Source organism: Ursus arctos, unplaced genomic scaffold (genome assembly GCF_023065955.2).
Source record: "Ursus arctos isolate Adak ecotype North America unplaced genomic scaffold, UrsArc2.0 scaffold_29, whole genome shotgun sequence".
Taxonomy (NCBI): Eukaryota; Metazoa; Chordata; class Mammalia; order Carnivora; family Ursidae; genus Ursus; species Ursus arctos.
In genome coordinates, this window is record NW_026622974.1 from 26449755 (window position 1) to 26467942 (window position 18188).

At 35.8% G+C, this 18188-nt stretch overlaps 1 protein-coding gene across 1 annotated transcript in view; it reads left to right on the top strand.

Moving 5' to 3' along the window:
- The window catches only part of RIMS1 (regulating synaptic membrane exocytosis 1), an 851235-nt gene that overhangs the window by 587312 nt on the left and 245735 nt on the right, over positions 1–18188 (top strand). The window lies entirely within an intron of this gene.

The window sequence follows — 18188 nt, forward strand, 5'->3', positions numbered from 1 at the left end:
TTCTCTTGCTACTTTCAAGCATTTATCTTTCCGAGCTTTCAACATTTATTATCATGTGTATATGTCTGGCTATCGATCTCTTTGTGTTCCTCCTACTTTGGTTCATTGAGTTGGTGGATGCAGTTTAATGTTTTCCATCAAATTTGGGAAGTTTTTCAGCCCTCACTGTTTTGATTTTTTTTTTCTGTCTCTCTCTTCTCTGGATGGCCACTCCTATTATACATATGTTGGTGCATCTAATGGTAGCCTACATCTCTCTGAGGTTCTGAACATTTTTTTTTTCATTTTTTTTCTCTCTCTTTTGATCAGATTGCACAATCACTATTGAGCTATCTTTAAGTTCACTGATTTTTTAGTCTGCTGGCTTAAATCTAATGTTGAGCTCTCGTAGTGAATTTTTTTATCTTGGTTATTGTACTTTTCAACTCCAGAATCATTTTAGTTTGTAATAATTTATATGTCTTAATATATCTTCTCTATTTGATGAGACATTGTTAGAACTCCCTTGATTCTTTGAACGTATTGATAATAGCTCATTTAATGTCTTTGATATTTCCAACATCTGGGCCCTCTCAAAGGAGGGTTCTGTTGCCTGCTTTTTTTGTTGTTGTTTGTTTGTTTTTGTTTTCTTTTGTTTTGTTAATGAGTCACACATTACTGTTTCTTTGCATGTCTCATAATTTATAGTTGATTACTGGTCATTTCAGATAACACATTGTAGCAAATCTGTGTGTGATCCCTGTCTTCACTCCCAGGGCTTTTTGTTTGTCTTTCGCTTCATTATTTGTTTAATGAGTTGGCAATACTATTTCAGTGAGACCTGTTTCCCCTAAAATGTGCAACCTCTGATACTAGTACACATGGACACAGCTTTGGAAATGTACACATCACTCTGACTTCCTCCCCATCAGGGCTGATGGTGTTTTTAACCAGCTGTCATTTTCCTCTCTCTTGTCCTGATCACCTTGTTTAGCTTTTAGCTATTCTGCTTGTGTTGGATCCAGTCTTTAAAGCCTGCTCCAATTCCAGACTCTTCCTATCTGTTCCCCTAGTTCTTTCTATTAAACTTCTAGTTTGTGTATTGTTTCAGTTGCTGCTCTCATAGAACTATCAGCCTCCTCCTTGTGGCTCAGTACCAATGTTTTTACAGTGCTGCTATGCTTGAACTTTTCCAGTGTCTGTTCCAAATAAAATCAGTTCCCTCAGGGAAAGCTACAGAGGTCTTCTCCTATGATCTGCCTCTTCCCCTTGTCAGAACCTCTGTATTACTTCTCTAGAGATTGAGATAGGGACAGAAGCCTGCTTCTCTCAGATAGATACTCCTACTCTATGAGTGTGGCACTGGATGAAGTCAGCAACCTTTGTTCTTACTTTTCCTGGAATAGAACCTCTGTCCTCTGAGCAAGCTAAGACATAGGTGATTGAGGTCCAGTAATCTTGGCCTGCTACACCTGCATAGAGCTTCAGTCCTACAGTTGGGAAAAGTGTAAAAGAAGGGAACCCCTGACCACTCAGTTACACTTGTCTGGAATAGAACTTCTGCAACATAGAGTCAGAATGGGGAATGAGAAATGCTGGTGGCCTTCCCCTCTGGGGTAGATACTATAGCCCTTGACTGGGAACTTGGGGTGGTGGGAGAGAAAGCCTATGTTCTTGGCTATATCCACCCAGAATAGAATTTCAGTCTTGCTAAGCTGGTTGGTGAGAAGGAAGGAAGTGGGTTGTAACGCAAATGCCACAGACTCTCACTGTTCTTATGGAGACTTAGTAGAGTTCCTTGAATAAAGATTTCTCCAATTTCTATATGCCTTTTGGACAACTTCCAGGGATTTCAAATAGCTGTTTTTTAAAAGTAATTTTCACCAGTTATGGTTATTTTTCCAGAGAGGGAGCATGCAGAGCTCCTCACATCACTACTCTAGAGGATTCTTGATAGTTCTGTGTTAACACTTATCCATTCACCAATTCATTTATTCATTTTTCCCATGCATTTATTCATTCATAGATTTTCGCCCATGAGCAGTCTTATATATAATTTTTTTTCAAAATCAACTCTCAATCACTTCAAAAATGCAATTTTATAGTGATAGATGGCACGATGTACTCTTTCTGTCTAATTTAATATAAATTTACTTCTTTGAGCTTATTATTTACATATTCAAATTAACTGTGTGTGTCAATGCATAATAATTTTTATTTAATGCTATATTAAATAAAATAGAATTCCCAAAAACTTCCTCCTTCCTCTTTGTGTATAGGATGACAACCATCTGGAAATTCTATCAAGATCCCTACTCAAACCTTTACTGCCAAAAGTATCATGTGCCCATTTGCTTATAAGCCACAGGATCATGACCATTATTCATATTCTATTTATTAGAAGTGTTTTGGAGATATCTTTAAACCTGTAAAATATATTTTAAAGTTATTAGAGTTGTTTTGCAGATACTTAAAAAAAAATAATATGTTCTAAATCTGGTAGCCATAACTTGAAGTTAGGTACCTAGACCTTAAGGAATCCTTATTTTCATATATTCTCTTACTATGGAATTTAATAAATAAATGTATTGACTGAGTAATTTATTTTGTTGTTGTATAATATGTATATGCAGTAGATTCTTTTCATACACATAAACTTCAACAGCAAATGTTTTTCAAAATTCCATTTGAATTGTTTTAAAATGATAGAAAACTTTGTGTGTTTACTTTATAAACATCTATGTTGTAAAATATTTAATTTTCATAAAAATCAGTCAAATGTTTTTATTGACCAATAAAGTGCTGTTGCAGCAAATTATATGGGTAAAAGTAGAAGATTCACCTTCTGTGGGGAAAATATTACACCTTTGTTCTCTTCAGTTACTTCTGGGAATTCGAAAGTGTCTGTGTCTTTAAACTACGTAAAAACACAGAAGACCAACAGTGCCAGTCTTTAAACGGAGTATACAATTATGTTTTCTGGTATAAGCTAAAGCAGATAGAACAACCACAGGGGATAGGTACACTTGATAGACAGTATTGCAGGTTTTTAGGAAGGACAGTAAGTCAAGCCTCAGGTTGGTAGTTGGAATAGATAATCATACAGGTTTCTTGTTTTGCTCAAAGTAGTTTATGTTTTCCTTTTTTGTTGTTGTTATTCCTCACTTTTACACATGGTTAAAAAACTATTACTGTAATTATTTTGTTTCTGTGTCATACGAATATCTCTTCTCAAATCTATATATTTTGGTTCTTGAAAATTACAGTTGCTAGATATGCCTAAATTCTTATTAGATATCAGAGGACCATTTGTTAGGGGGCTTATAGAGGATATTCATCCATCAAATGCAGTTTGGATTAATTTACAAGTTAAAATGCTTTTAATTTCCCTTTGTATATCTTGGTTTTTTTTTTTTTTTTTAATACTTTCATACCCTTGTTTAGTTTCTTTCAATACCAAAATAATCTTGGTCAACTTTTCCAATTGACGAAAAGTAGTTTACCAAATGCCAAGAGCAACTCAAATGTCATTCCCCACATGAAGCCCTCCCTGAGTGTCTCAGGCAGAGTTAGAGTTAGGTCTTTCTTTCTTTTTCTTTTTTTTTTTTTTCCAATTTTATTTATTTATTTGACAGAGAGAGAGACAACCAGCAAGAGAGGGAACACAAGCAGGGGGAGTGGGAGAGGAAGAAGCAGGCTCCCAGCGGAGGAGCCTGATGTGGGGCTCGATCCCAGGACTCTGGGATCACGCCCTGAGCCGAAGGCAGACACTTAATGACCAAGCCACCCAGGTGCCCCTAGAGTTAGGTCTTTCTATACCTTTAACACACCTTTATTAAAACATATTCTAGTGATTAGTGACTTTATTCTAGGTATAGAAAGAATAAATACCAACTTGAATACTCAATGATGAGCACACTACTTGACACACAATAGGTACCCAATTCATGTTTGTTGGAAAAATGTGAATCAAATGAGATTAACAAATATGTTCTCTTCAACTCTGACATTTTATATGTCTATGAAATGTTAGCTGTGGAAAATCCTTCCTAGAAACTAACTAATGTTTATTAGGCATATGTTTCTTAAACACTAGATAGCAAGGCCTAATTCCTGTGCAGTTTATATCAGAGATTCCACAACACCCTTAGCATTTGTTGGTGTCAGCTCAGTTCAGTTGTTTTTAAATCATCCTTCTTAGACCATACATCACCACTGAACTATTGCAGGAAACAGTATCAATACAATCACTTAACTCAACTTTTTATTTCTATTTACGAGGATAGTATGTTCTTTTCTTATTTTTCTTTGAGTTCTCTCTTTTCTTAGAGATTAAAGAACTAAAGACTACTCTGCTTTTATTCTAGGTTGACTACAAGTCAATACCTCTCATTTTACCCTATGTCTGACTCTCTATTTTCCCCATCTCCGCTTTATTTTCAGTTTGGTCAATAGTAAAAGTTGGGATATTAATATGAATTACAGGACATAGCATAAAAAATATAATAGGGGTTGTATAAAATAAGTTAAAAAGGCACATACAGGCATACCTCATTTTGTACTTTACTGCACTTCACAGATACTGCATTTTTTTTTACAAATTGAAGTTTTCTAGCAACTCTGTGTCAAACAAGTCTACCAGCACCATTTTTTCAACAGCATTTGCTCACTCGGTGTCTCTATTTTGCATTTTGGTAATCCTTGCAATATTTCAAACTTTTTCACTGTTATCATATTTGTTATGGTGATCTATGATCAGTGATTACAACTCACTGAAAGCTCAGGTGATGGTTAGCACTTTTTAGCAATAAAGTGTTTTTTAATTAAGGTATTAAGAATATGAATTGGGACTTTTTTCCAAGTAAATTTTCTCTAATTTTTTAAAAGATTTTACTTATTGAGAGAGAGCAAGAGCATGAGCAAGAGGAGCAGAGGGAGAGGGACAAACAGACTGTCTGCTGAGCACAGAGCCCAATGTAGGGCTAGATCCCAGCATCCTGAGATTATGACCTGAGCCAAGTCAGACGCTCAACTGACTGAGCCACCCAGGTACCCCAACTAATTTTTGTAATATTATATAATAAGGCTGTTTCTTAGAGAAACACTTGCTTTGATTCCTCAGAAAAGTTCCACTATTATCAAATGAAATGTTCATTCATTGGTTCATCTTTGAAATTTAACATTGATCCCTTTTATAAATTTTAGTTTTAGACGAAGAAAAAAGCTTTCATTTTCTGTGAGTTCAGTCTGTCTTCTGAAAGGTAAGCATGATGCTATGGGAAGGAAGCCATACAGCAGAGAATTCAAGGCAGGGTTTCTTGGTTCTTCTCACTTGCTTTCTGCCACTCTAACTCTAGCACTCCCCTTCCCCTTTCCTTTGGCAATATCCTCAGTATTGTTCAGGGATGAGATTTCTTTTCCTCCAAGTCTTCTGTTGATTATACATGTCTCAAGCCACTGCAGATGCCTCTGAGCTCCCAAGTATCTGTAACAGGTCAGAATTCTAATTGTCCTAGAAAATAGGGAGGCCAGGGGAGCCTCAGCGGATGTTTCTTAACCACTCAAACTTAACATGTACAAAATCCAACTCCTGGTTTTACCTTCCAAACTAGCTTGTTCTGTTGTCTTCTTCACCACAGTAAAACGCAACTTTGTTATTCATGTAGTTCAAACCAAAAACCTTGGAATCCTCCTGACGTCTCTTTTTTTCTTCTCATATCTTATATCCAATCCATATGGAAATCTTGTTGCCTCTGTCTTCAAAATATCTCCAGAATGTAACCTCTACTCATCACCTCCACTTTTGCTGACCTGGTACAAGACCATTTGTCTTAATTATTGTATTGGTTTCCAAAATGGCCTCTGTTTTCTGCCCCCCAAAACTCCATTCCCTAAGCCTAAGCTGAGCTTGAGTGATTATTTTAAAATGTGAAACAGATCATGTCCCATCTCCGCATAAAACCTTACAAGGACTTCTCATCTCATTCAAAGTAAAAGCGAAAACCTTTGCAATGATACCCAAACTCTGTGTGATCTGTACCCCACGTACACACGCATCATCTCCCATTACTCTCCCACCTGCCCAGTGTCTTCTGCTTGTACCTTCTTCCTGTCCCTAGTTCATACTAAACAAAAACATGCCTAGAGTTCCTAGCATAGCTGTTTCTTCTCCTGAAACACTCTTCTCATTCCTCACTCCTAAACTCCTTTGATCTTTGCTCAAACGTTGCCTTCTCAAAGAGACCCTCTCTAATCACCCCATTAAAAATTGTAGGCTCTTCCCCTACCACAGAATGTCCTTTCCCATTTGTCATCTTTAATTTTCTCCATAGTATTTTCCCTGAAAAAAAAAAATAGATACATACACACGTACATATCTATCTATTTGTTCATTTTGAGCTCTGTGAAGAGGGGGTTTGTTTTATTCTCTGCAGTATTCCCAGTGCCAACAATGATGACTGGCACCGATAGGCACTCAGAAAATAAGAAAATATTTATATGGATATAGATATCTATCTTTCTAGCTATTGGTTCTGTTTCTCTAGAGAACCCCAATATAATTATATGTATCATATAGGTATAGCTAGATATATAACATATATCTATCAACCTATATGATTCTAGGTGATATATATAATGTAATATATAATGTAATCTGTAGTATGTTTTTTAACGGAATCTCATGAAATGTTACTACATCAACATCAAAAGAACAATTGAAGGAATTGTTCTCTGATGCATCTTGAAGTTATTTTGAAAAGAAAAATGCTTGGATTATGTAGACTCATTGTTGAACTGAAAAACTTTCTTTTTTTTTTTTAAGATTTATTTATTTTAGAGAGAGAGAACAAGGATGAGCAGGGGAAGGGCAGAGGGAGAGGGTAAAGGAGAGGGAGAGAATCTCAAGCACACTCCACCCTGAGTGCAGAGCCTTATGTGGGACTAGATTCCACAGCCCTGAGTTCATGACCTAAGCCCAAATCAGGAGTCGGATGTTTAACCAACTAAGCCATCCAGGCACCCTGAAAACTTTTCCACTGGTGAAGTAAGGTATTGTGATAGAGAAAATGAGGGAATTAGAATTTGACTTGGCACATTTTAGTCAGTGCAAATGAACAACAAAAAAACCCACAATTTTATTATTTATTTTTAATTAGTTTAACACTTTTTAAATGATCTGCAAAGTAATTTCCAAATTGCATTATTTCATGGACTTGTATTCTCACTGATAGTTATGCTCGTTATTACAGGCAAAATCTTTGTAGGTAGAGATTAAAAGTGTGGCCAGAGAAGTTCAGTGATTTTCTATACATCAAAATGTTGACAAGATGTGATTGAAAATCCAGAGTACCTGCCTCAGAGCTTGTGGCATTTAAAAATAATCCTGTGATTAATCTCTTCCAAGACAAATGCTCATGTTATAAAAATAGTCTCAAGTATTTACAACAAATTTTAAAGGGAATATTAAATCTCATATTTTATTTGTGGACATGTGTTAATTCCTTCGCTTTGCTCTAATTACTTGGATGACATGGACCATATTTTAATTTTCTTGGTGTTTTCCAGAGCAGTCACCACAATGCTGCAAATAGCACTCTATGAACTTTGTTTTTTTGTTTGTTTTCTTAGCATCCTGTGAACTTTGAGTGAATGAATGAATGGCACTTCTCTGTTACCTTTTCTTTCTCAATCAAGTGTTTTTGAAATTCTAAAGTTTGAAACTCTAAAATATAATTTTGCATTTTAACATATCTTTTCCTAAAGCAAAATCATTAGAACTGTACTTAGCTATTGTACGGAGCTGTCTTATCAAAACAATGACTTCTGGCTTTGCCTTCTCCACTCTGTTCAGATTAATGGTATGAGAAGGTATTTAATCCCCTTCTTTCTTACACAAGGCGCTGGATATACTTGAGAAGAATCAAAGGAGGCTTCCCACAAGCTTTTTCCATTTAACCAAGTGCAAGTCTGAACCTACCTCAGGAGTGAATGGTGCATATATGAAGGATGGGATCAGACAGATTATGTGTTTTGTAACATTTACGTAAGATTTGCAAGCAACCTGTTTTCCATTTCATGAATGCCTCTTCATCATTCACTTCTTGGTTGGTTCTTTATTATTAAGTGGAATGGATTAATTTACTTCAGTTTATATCTTTGGTAGGCATATGAATTTGGCTGAAAGTCAAATACGTATAGGCCCTGAGATTTCCTACTCATATATAAAGTAGATAACATGTTCTAGACAAAGTATGGTATTATTGGAAACTGATTTCATGGGTTCTTTTAATTCACTCTTTTATTAGAAGGTTTATTTTTGGAAATATGTGACCCAAATACATAATGCATTGTATTTTTCCCATCTTTTATAAGCCAGTTAAAATATACAACAGCAAGTTGGATTTCCAAAGTGATTGTATTTCTTACAAACATTTGGTCTTATCTTTATTTAGCCTTGTCAGTGCTCTATAGAAAAGTGTCTTTCCTCACTTAGATTTTTGATTATGTATTAGAAAATTAAAAAGTAGAATATTATAGACTAATATATAGTATTCTTCCATAAGTTACTGCAGCTTTTGTGATTTTTTAATGCTTTTTGCAGGTGTTACCACTTTAATTTTATTTTAGAAGGCTAAAACTGTGAGGTTCATTCTTCCACTTATTATAGCAAATATCTAATCTCCTACTCCTAATTCAACTGTGGGGTTAATGTCATTTAATTTATAGTATACAATACAAATAACTTCCTACTACTGCAGCTGGAAGATTATTCATATCCTTAGTTGCAAGTATTAAGATGCTTTCTTTTGCACCTAATTTTTTGTTTACACTCACAGAAAGCCTTAAAAATAGTATCCTTGAAATATTTAATTCCAAATTGTGAATCAGATACAAGTCATGTTTAAACATATTTTAGGACTAGAGAATATGACTAGCAGGAGTAATCCTTAATGACAAAATGTAAATATCTAATTGCTATATCTTTTCACTTAGGGGTTGTATAAATCCTTTCTTACTCCTACTTAATATAATTTCTGTGGCATTGCTGAGATGACCACTGAGGCAGTCTGAACTAGAGCAGGCCCTCAAACAACGGTCATGAGCACACCTGCTCTGGGCTCCAGTTCTTTGCTGGTTTGTCACTGACGTACCTCACAGCCCTGCAAGATGGGCCTAATCACCACTTACAGATGAGAAACAGGGGCCCAGAGAGGGGGACTGAAGCCAGGGTTTGTGCTACTCTCCCTGTCCCTGCCATTGTGCTGCCCACTGCTTCTTGGCTCTGTGCCTTCCTGGATCACTTATGTCACCCAGTACTGGCTCTGGGCACCCCTGAAGTGTACTCTGTGGGCTAATTCCCTCAATCTTCACAGCACCCTCTGGGAGGGGCCATCAGGATCTACAGATAGTGTATCACCCAGCACTGACCACCGGGGGCCGCCTCCGCTGCTTCGTTTGGGCACCTGTGTGCCTACTCGTGAGCTTCAGTGATGTACCTGCTGCATCCAGTTCAGACTGTCTCAGTGGTCATCTCAGCAGTGTCATAAGGAATTATGTTAAGTAGGGATACAAAAAGATTTATGCAATCCCTAAGCAAAAAATATGTAGATGATTGTTCAATTTTCAGAGCTTCTCTACTCTTTTTCTGTAAAGGGCTAGATAGCATTATTTTCTTTTATTTATTTATTTTTTTAATTCTTTATTTAAATTTAATTTAGTTAGCATATACTGTATTATTAGTTTCAGGGGTAGAGTTCAGTGATTCATCAGTTGCATATTATGTGTACTGCTCATTACATTAAGTGGCCTCCTTAATGCCCATCACCTAATTACCCTATCCCCCCACCCACCTCCCCTCCAGCAACCCTCAGTTTGTTTCCTAGAGCTAAGAGTCTCTTATGGTTTGCTTCCCTCTCTGATTTCGTCTTGTTTTATTTTTCCTTCCCTTCCCTTATGTTCATTTGTTTTGTTTCTTAAATTACATATATGAGTGAGATCATATAGTATTTGTCTTTCTCTGACTGACTTACTTCTTCTAGCATAATACCCTCTAGTTCCATCCGTAACATTGCAAATGGCAGGATTGCATTCTTTTTGATGACTGAGTAATTTTCTTTTATATATATATATATATAATATATATATTATATATATAATATATAATATATATATAATATATATTATTAAATATATATATTTATATAATATATATTAAAATATATATATATATATATATATATAAATACACATACACACCCCACATCTATTTTATCCATTCATCTTTCGATAGACATCTGATCTGGGCTCTTTCCATACTTGAGCTATCATGGACATTACTGCTATAAACATTGGGGTGTATGTGCCCCTTCGGATCACTATGTTTATATCTTTTGGATGAATACCTCGTAGTGCAATTGCTGGGTCTTAGGATAGTTCTATTTTTAACTTTTTGAGGAACATCCATACTGTTTTCTAGAGTGGCTGCAACAGTTTGCATTCCCACCAACAGTGTAAGAGAGTTCCCCTTTCTCCGCATCCTCACCAACATCTGTTGTGTCCTGAGTTGTTAATTTTTGCCATCCTGACCCATGTGAGGTGGCATCTCATTGTGGTTTTGATTTGTATTTCCCTGATGCCCAGTGATGTGGAACATTTTTTTCATGTGTCTGTTGGCCATTTGTATGTCTTCTTTGGAGAAATGCCTATTCATGTCTTATGCCCATTTCTTGATTCGATTATTTGTTTTTTGGGTGTTGAGTTTGATAAGTTCTTTATGGATTTTGGATACTAGTCCTTTATCTGATAAGACATTTGCAAATATTTTCTCCCATTCCATAGGTTGCCTTTTAGTTTTGTAGACTGTTTCCTTTGGATAACAAATATTTTAGCCTTTGTGGGCCTTAAGGTCTCTTATTATTTTTATTGTTATTACTATTATTATTTTAATGATTGTCACCATTATTCTTAGCTCCTGCGCTATTCAGAAAGAGATGGTAGGCAGGACTTGGCCCATATGCTGTAGGCTGCTAACCCCTGATTGGAACAAAAGGAGCAATTTGTCTCATTGCATTAATAATTTTATCCACTCTATCTCTTACTAAAAGTGTGTGTGTGAAAGAAAGAGAATACATTTTTCACTGTTTCATGAACATTAAATAAGATGCTAATATGTCAAAGATTTAGCAAACTATCTGGCATATAATAAACATTAATAAACTATGTATTATACATTTATGTAACAATATGTAACACTGATATATAATATATTATTAAGTAGTTTTCTAATTTATAATGAATTATATAAACTACCAAAAGAACTTATATATATGTGTGTGCGTACCTATATGTATCTGTGATTGTTTTTTTTAAATCATGGATTCTTGGATATGCCGTCCAACTGGAGTCCCTTTTCCTAATAATGGAAATTATCATAAGAAGTTTGATGTGTAAATTTGAAAACTAAATGTATGATTAGCATTTGATAAATGATAACTCTCAATATCTAATTATCAACATATATAAACTTTTTATTGTGATAGGAAGTAAGGTATCTATATTTTATCATAAAATGAAACAGAAACCTATTTCCTTGATAATATACTCATTATTATGCATATCCCTGGTTTTTGCTCTTAAATCATTAATATTTCATAAAAAGTTGATAAATTGTGATAATATCATCACAAGTTTTAAAAGATGAGAAGTTCTCAGGTGCCTTTAGACAGAATCATCTTTTAGTAGTTCACAGAGTATGACAAAACTATAAATTCTGCATTTACATCTTCCTTTTCCCTTTTAAATGTGAGAGAGTTGCTTTTCAGTAGTGGAAAAATATTAAAAGTGCATATAAATACTTATATCTCCTTACTTTTTGGGCTACCAAGTTTCATTTATATACAACATGTTACTGAAATCACCATTCTGATTATTTGTTAAAAATATGATTCTGGATTGCTTTTCTAGCTTGCATAATTTTGAGAATGAATATCCAAAATTCCTTTTCAAAGCTTCTCTGTACTCATGTCCTCTTACTTTCTCTCCTACCACAGAGGGAACACCCATCCCAATGCATAATGCCCTATTACCAGAAATAATTTCTCCATGTATTTTGGTGCTTATTGATGTTAATACTCGATATTTGCCTTCTTGTCAACATCAACAAAAAGTCCAGTTATTTTTAATTTTGTGAGCTTCAATATCCCCTTCCTGCTGTGATCTGCATTCTTTCATGCTGTAGGCTAATGTGGGTACCTGCTGTGCAGATTTTCTTTCTTCTTAATTTGTACATTGTGTCATATGCTGAACTGTGTTCTGTTTTCCAAATTTACTGTGTAGTGAGTATATAAAGTCACTTGGATCATCTTAATTTACTTCTATTAACTTAATTCAGCTTGCGAGATTTCATCCCATGAGACCAACGGGAAATTCACTTTCAGTAATCACTGAAGTTTAATTCTCCTAACACTGTACCTCCCCGCCCCCAGAGGTGGGACTTACGTATGCACTACCAAAGCATTGTAAAAGCTCCTCCGGTCTCCAAGTCCACATCAGCAACCACAGAGACCCTTAGAAAGTTCTGTCCCATTCTTGGAGCATGGCAATCTTGATTTAGCAGAGGCTGTGTGCCTCTGGTCCAGTTTTTGGGGAAATAAAAAGGTTTTTTCGGGGGGGCCTGGGTGGCACAATCAGTAAGCATCTGACTCTTGGTTTCGGCTCAGGTCGTGATCTCAGGGTCCTGAGATTGAGCCCGGTGTTGGGTTCTGTGCTCTGCTTGGAGTCTGCTTGGGTTTCTCTCTCCCTTTCCCTCTACCCTCAACTCCGGTCCAACTTGTGTGTGCTCTCTCTCTCACTCTCTTTCTCTAAACTAAATAAATCAATCTTTTAAAAAAAATACACAATTTTCTGTCAATCCAGAAAACCTCTCTACAAAGGTAGAAGAGAAAGAAAACAGTTTTATTACTGAGTAAACATTAAACTAGAATGTGATGCACCACAGATAATCCACTAAGAGATTGCAAAGACAAACAGAAATGTCACCCTTTTATATAGCCAAGTGGATTATTGCAAGTGCATCCTCAAACGGTAACTACTCAAGAGAACTTGATAGCACCATTTGTCACACAGAGTTCAGCCTAAGTTTATCTGATAAATGGGGTGACCATCTATATTAGCTAATTGGCTTTATCCAAAGGTAAAATAAACTTCTCATATTTTTATGGCAAGCAGTAGTGCAACTTGGAGACAGGCATCAGAAGAAATTAGCCTCCCACCTTCCCTAAGAAACTCAGGTAGGGGTACTGTCTTCCTTAATGATTGTATTACAAAGAAATGGCTCCAGGTCCTTGAAAAAGACATTCCTGGGTCTTAAAGCTGGCAAGAGACTTTATTTAGCTTTTAAAAATGCATACGTTTCAAAGAGACAGGGAAAGAACTTACAAATTTTCCAAAGTAAAAAGAAAAGAGGGTTGGAGGAGTCTCTTTCCTTACTTTGAACAGAAACAATGGGGGTCTCTTAATTTTTTTTTTTTTAATTTATATTTGCCCTTCCACAATCTCCTTGCAGCGGCACACAGCCATCCTCTGAAAGGTTTTGCCGCTTGCCCAGGGCCTTACCAGGCTGTGCAGAAGTCTCTGCTATCGTCAGCACAGCCAGTCTCCAGCCTCTTGGATACTGGGAATTGTTTCAGGATTCTTTTCATAAAATCCACAGTATGCTAACTTATCTTACAAAAAAAAAAAAAAAAAAAAAAAATCCCAGGGCACCTGGATGGCACAGTCGGTTAAGCACCCAACTCTTGATTTCGGCTCAGGTCATGATCTCAGAGTCTGTGGGATCGAGCCCCATGTTGGGCTCCACACTCAGCTGAGAGTCGCTTGGGATTTTCTCTCCCTCTCTGCACCTCCCCACATGTGCACACGCATGCACAGTGCATTCTCTCTCTCTCTCTCAAAATAAATAAATAAAGTCTTTTTTTTAAAAATCCCTAAGACAAGAAAATAGAGAATAGTTAGCCTGATTTGAATATGACTCTGAAATCTGGGGACAAAAAACACAGATTAATATCTTAATAAATTACTTTCCCACCATACTACTATCATTATTTTTACTTCTTACATATTTTTTGAAGTTAACTGAACTGATCAGATTATATTAATTGCAAGATTTGTGTGCGTGTGTGTAATTATTTTTTTCTGTAGCCTTAGTACCATATACATTATTGAGCACTTAGTTTCCTTTGAGTATAATGTTCTCTCTTTAATATTCCCACATTGCATGTGATAATTCCTAATTTATGAGATTACATTAACTCATTACAGTCTGTACCATAGCATAATAATTGCTCCCATTTTATTAGTGCTATTGAAAAATTTTACAGATATTTCTTCCATGTTTGAAATTTCTCCAGAATTGTTTTCATTATTCTCTGTTCACCCCTCTCAGACTCCAGGAAGTCTATGAATATTTACTCTTCTTGCTCTAAAGTGATCTTTTAATAAGTTAAACCTACTGGTGGCAGGTTCACATGCAGTCAGGGAACCATTCTATCCATCTTTTTTTTATAAGATATCATCCGTGAAGTATACAGTACTCCATAACTACCTCAGTAGCATGTGAATCTGTTTATAAATGGCCTATGAATTCAATTTGTAATTGAGCAGGGACTTTCACTGGGTGTAAGAAACGGCTATGTTTGGGGTGCTGGTAACAGTGACACAGTGGGAGTTGGATAATCTTTGCAGCCCTATGACCTGGAAAAAAAATCACAGCTTCTCTTTACTTAGTTTTCTACTTGTAATGGAAATAATAGTATTATACATCACCTACTGCTCAGAGCTATTAAATTAAAAAAAAAAAAAGAGTAAGAAACTTCTACTAGAAACTATACAAGTATGTCTTTTTTATTCATATTTTTTACATGAAACTCAGGTGTTAAGTAGAACAGAAAAAGCTAGGTAAGCATTCATGATTACTACTCATTTAATGTAGTTGGGCCCTAGTTAATTTTTTAAATTACGATTCTTTAATTCATTGTAAACTGCTAAAATGGACAGTTCATCTCTGTTTGCTTGCTATATCTGTAGTAAAACGGTAACTGCGTCCAACCATTATTTTAATGCTGCCTACCTGTGTAGTCTCAAGAAGCAACCGTGAAATGTAACAAGCAAAACATGGCCTGGATGTACGCGCGACAAAACTAGATTGTTGCTCAGTATTCCTGTTCAGATGTTGTAATATATGACTTTTTATGATTCTTCATTTACACGTTTTCTACCCACATGACTTCAGGATGAGACTATTTTGAGTCTTGTAAAATAATTAGAAAGAATTAAAAACTATTTCAACCAGCTGATTTTAGTTATTAAGGACTTCTGCAGCTTTTGTTTAAATTATTCTGGAAAAGAATTTTGATTGTTTTTTTCTTTTTTCTCTTGCTAACTGTTTTGAATTTAAAAAAAAATTTTTTTTTCTCTGCATGTACCAATTATTTGTGTCAGCCAAACTCTCTGGCTAGGTGATTATTTCAGATACTTATTATTTAGTATGCTTGAATGACATTTACTTTTATGTGGTATAAGCCATTCCCAGCTACGTTTTTTCAGAATTTATTATTGTGTATACCAGCTTTATTTTCCAGAGAAAAGCATATTTTATTTTATTCATATATTCATTCCTTTGCTATGAGGTTTATTTTTAGGTCAATATTTTATCAATGTTACTGCAGCAGCTAAGCATAAATTGTGTATATTCCACATCCATTTTTTTGTAAGTAAAATATCAAGGTAGAGCCTGATTATGGAACTAGGTCATAATGATGGATAATCTTCTTAGAGACATCTGTTTGGGGCTATTGTTGCAGTTTGATCCACCGACTTCTCTTACAGCACCATCAACATGAGTCTGTTACTGTACATTTTTATCTTAGTGCTTTTATTATTTTATTATTTATTCTTCCAGAAATAACGCACTTTTAGAAATGTGTTTTGGAACACATATCTGATATCATCTATTCTGTAGTGGCAAAATTCTGTCCCACGGATTATTCGGGGAGCTGCATAAAAGGTTAAAGGACTGAAATTTTGATATATCTTCAGTAACATATACCAGGGCACTGGAAAAGAATATTCACAGGCCCAGAATATAGATAAAAAGAAGACCAGACATTTATTTTCAAAACAAGAAAATTGAGAACATATTAAAAAACAACTTTGAGGGACTCCCTAGAATGTGAAAATTTCCACATTGTTATTTCAAAGAAATTTGACAGTTCAGAAAACACAAAGTTAAAAATGAGAGGGTGTTCTAAGAGGGAAATAGGAATTGATCAGTTTGGTTTCTCAGGCATTGATGAATTACCTACAGTGTTCTTAATATATCTTTTTGACTCTGTTGGTTTCTTTCAGTGAAGAGAGGCCTATCCCCTATATCTGTTGATAATATAAATTGTGATTAGCAAGGAGAAATTCATCAATCTTCATTCTCAAAAATCAAGACAGAATCCTTTTTTATACTGAGCAGAATCGAAAGTGGCTTGGTTCATCTCTAAAGATAAAATAGTACTATGATGGCCTAAATGTGACCAAATTAGCATTAGTGACAACAGTAATATCCTAATGAAAGTTAATTTGCATAGTGTATCATTTGAAAATATCACCAGTTGTGGAGGCAGACATTTTTGGGTTAATGTTTATTAAGTACGTAATGTTGATGTAGTCAGTGTTCTCAGATATATGTGTGTGTGTGTGTGTGTGTGTATTATATGTCTATATATTTTTATTTATTTTTTTAAAGATTTTATTTATTTGACAGAGACACAGCAAAAGAGGGAATGAACACATGCAGGGGGAGAGGCAGAGGAAGAAACAGGCTTCCTGCTGAGCAGGGAGCTCAATGCAGGGCTTGATCCCAGGACGCTGAGATCATGACCTGAGCTGAAGGCAGACGCTTAATGACTGAGCCACCCAGGTGCCCCGTCTATATATTTTTATTTAATTAAACAGCCTGATTATTATTTTCATGTGACAGACAAGGAAACTGAGTCACAGTGCAATTACTCAAGGTCATCTTAACTTGCTCCATGCTTCAATTCGAAAAGTCTGTTATGAAAAATCTGGGCACTTTAAAATTCAGGCCAACGGAAACTAACCACTTGAAGAGCTGATTTAAATGCAGATTTCTGGGCCTCTCCCCCAGATTTGGTAGGTTTGGGATATGGCCTAGAAATCTGCATTTCTAGAATTTCTCAGGTGATGCTGATCCATGGACCACACTTCAAGGAGCACTGATTCAAGCTACAGTAATAAACATTGTGGTGTACTATCACGTTATATCCTAAACATGAAAAGTGGCTTAGTAATCAAGTAACACCTCATTTATCCAAATTCAGCCTTCTACCAACTTCACCTTTCTGAAAAACAGGTAAAAACCAGGAAGTAGGGAAAAGATGAGTGAAATTTCATAAATAATTTGACCACATCTAAACAATTAAACCCATACTATTAATTCATAAAAGATCCTAGTGTGCTCTTAGGTTATTCATAATCTCTTTTAAAAAGCTGGATTTTATTGCTGGTCTTCAAATTAGTAAAATTGAATTAGAAGAAAAAAGAGAACCTACTCTAGGTTAGCAGGTATCCTGGTAAGAAGTACCTGGCAGCTTCAGTAGATAGTCAAAACTAGAAAAACAGACACAAGAATTTAAAAATATAGCAGTCTGGGGGGCGCCTGGGTAGCGCAGTCGTTAGGCGGCTGCCTTCGGCTCAGGGCGTGATCCTGGCGTTCCGGGATCAAGTCCCACATCGGGCTCCTCCGCTGGGAGCCTGCTTCTTCCTCTCCCACTCCCCCTGCTTGTGTTCCCTCTCTCGCTGGCTGTCTCTCTCTCTGTCACATAAATAAATAAAATCTTTAAAAATATATATATATAGCAGTCTGGGTCTATGACATTCACAATCCAGCTAACCTCCTGTGCATCCCAAATGGACTTGAGAATTTACAATTCTCAGGGATTGTAGCATGTGCAAATATATCTTCTCCCTACAGGACAGCTCTAGAGAGAAAAAAGAATGTAGACTTTGGGGTCAGAGTAGTTTTAAATCCCAGCTCCTTCACTACTGGCTGTGGATGGCACTTAAGTTTTCTGCAGCTAAGGTTTCTCATCCATGAGGCCATCATAGCAACCACCTCCTTAAATGAAGAAGAAGAAGAAAAA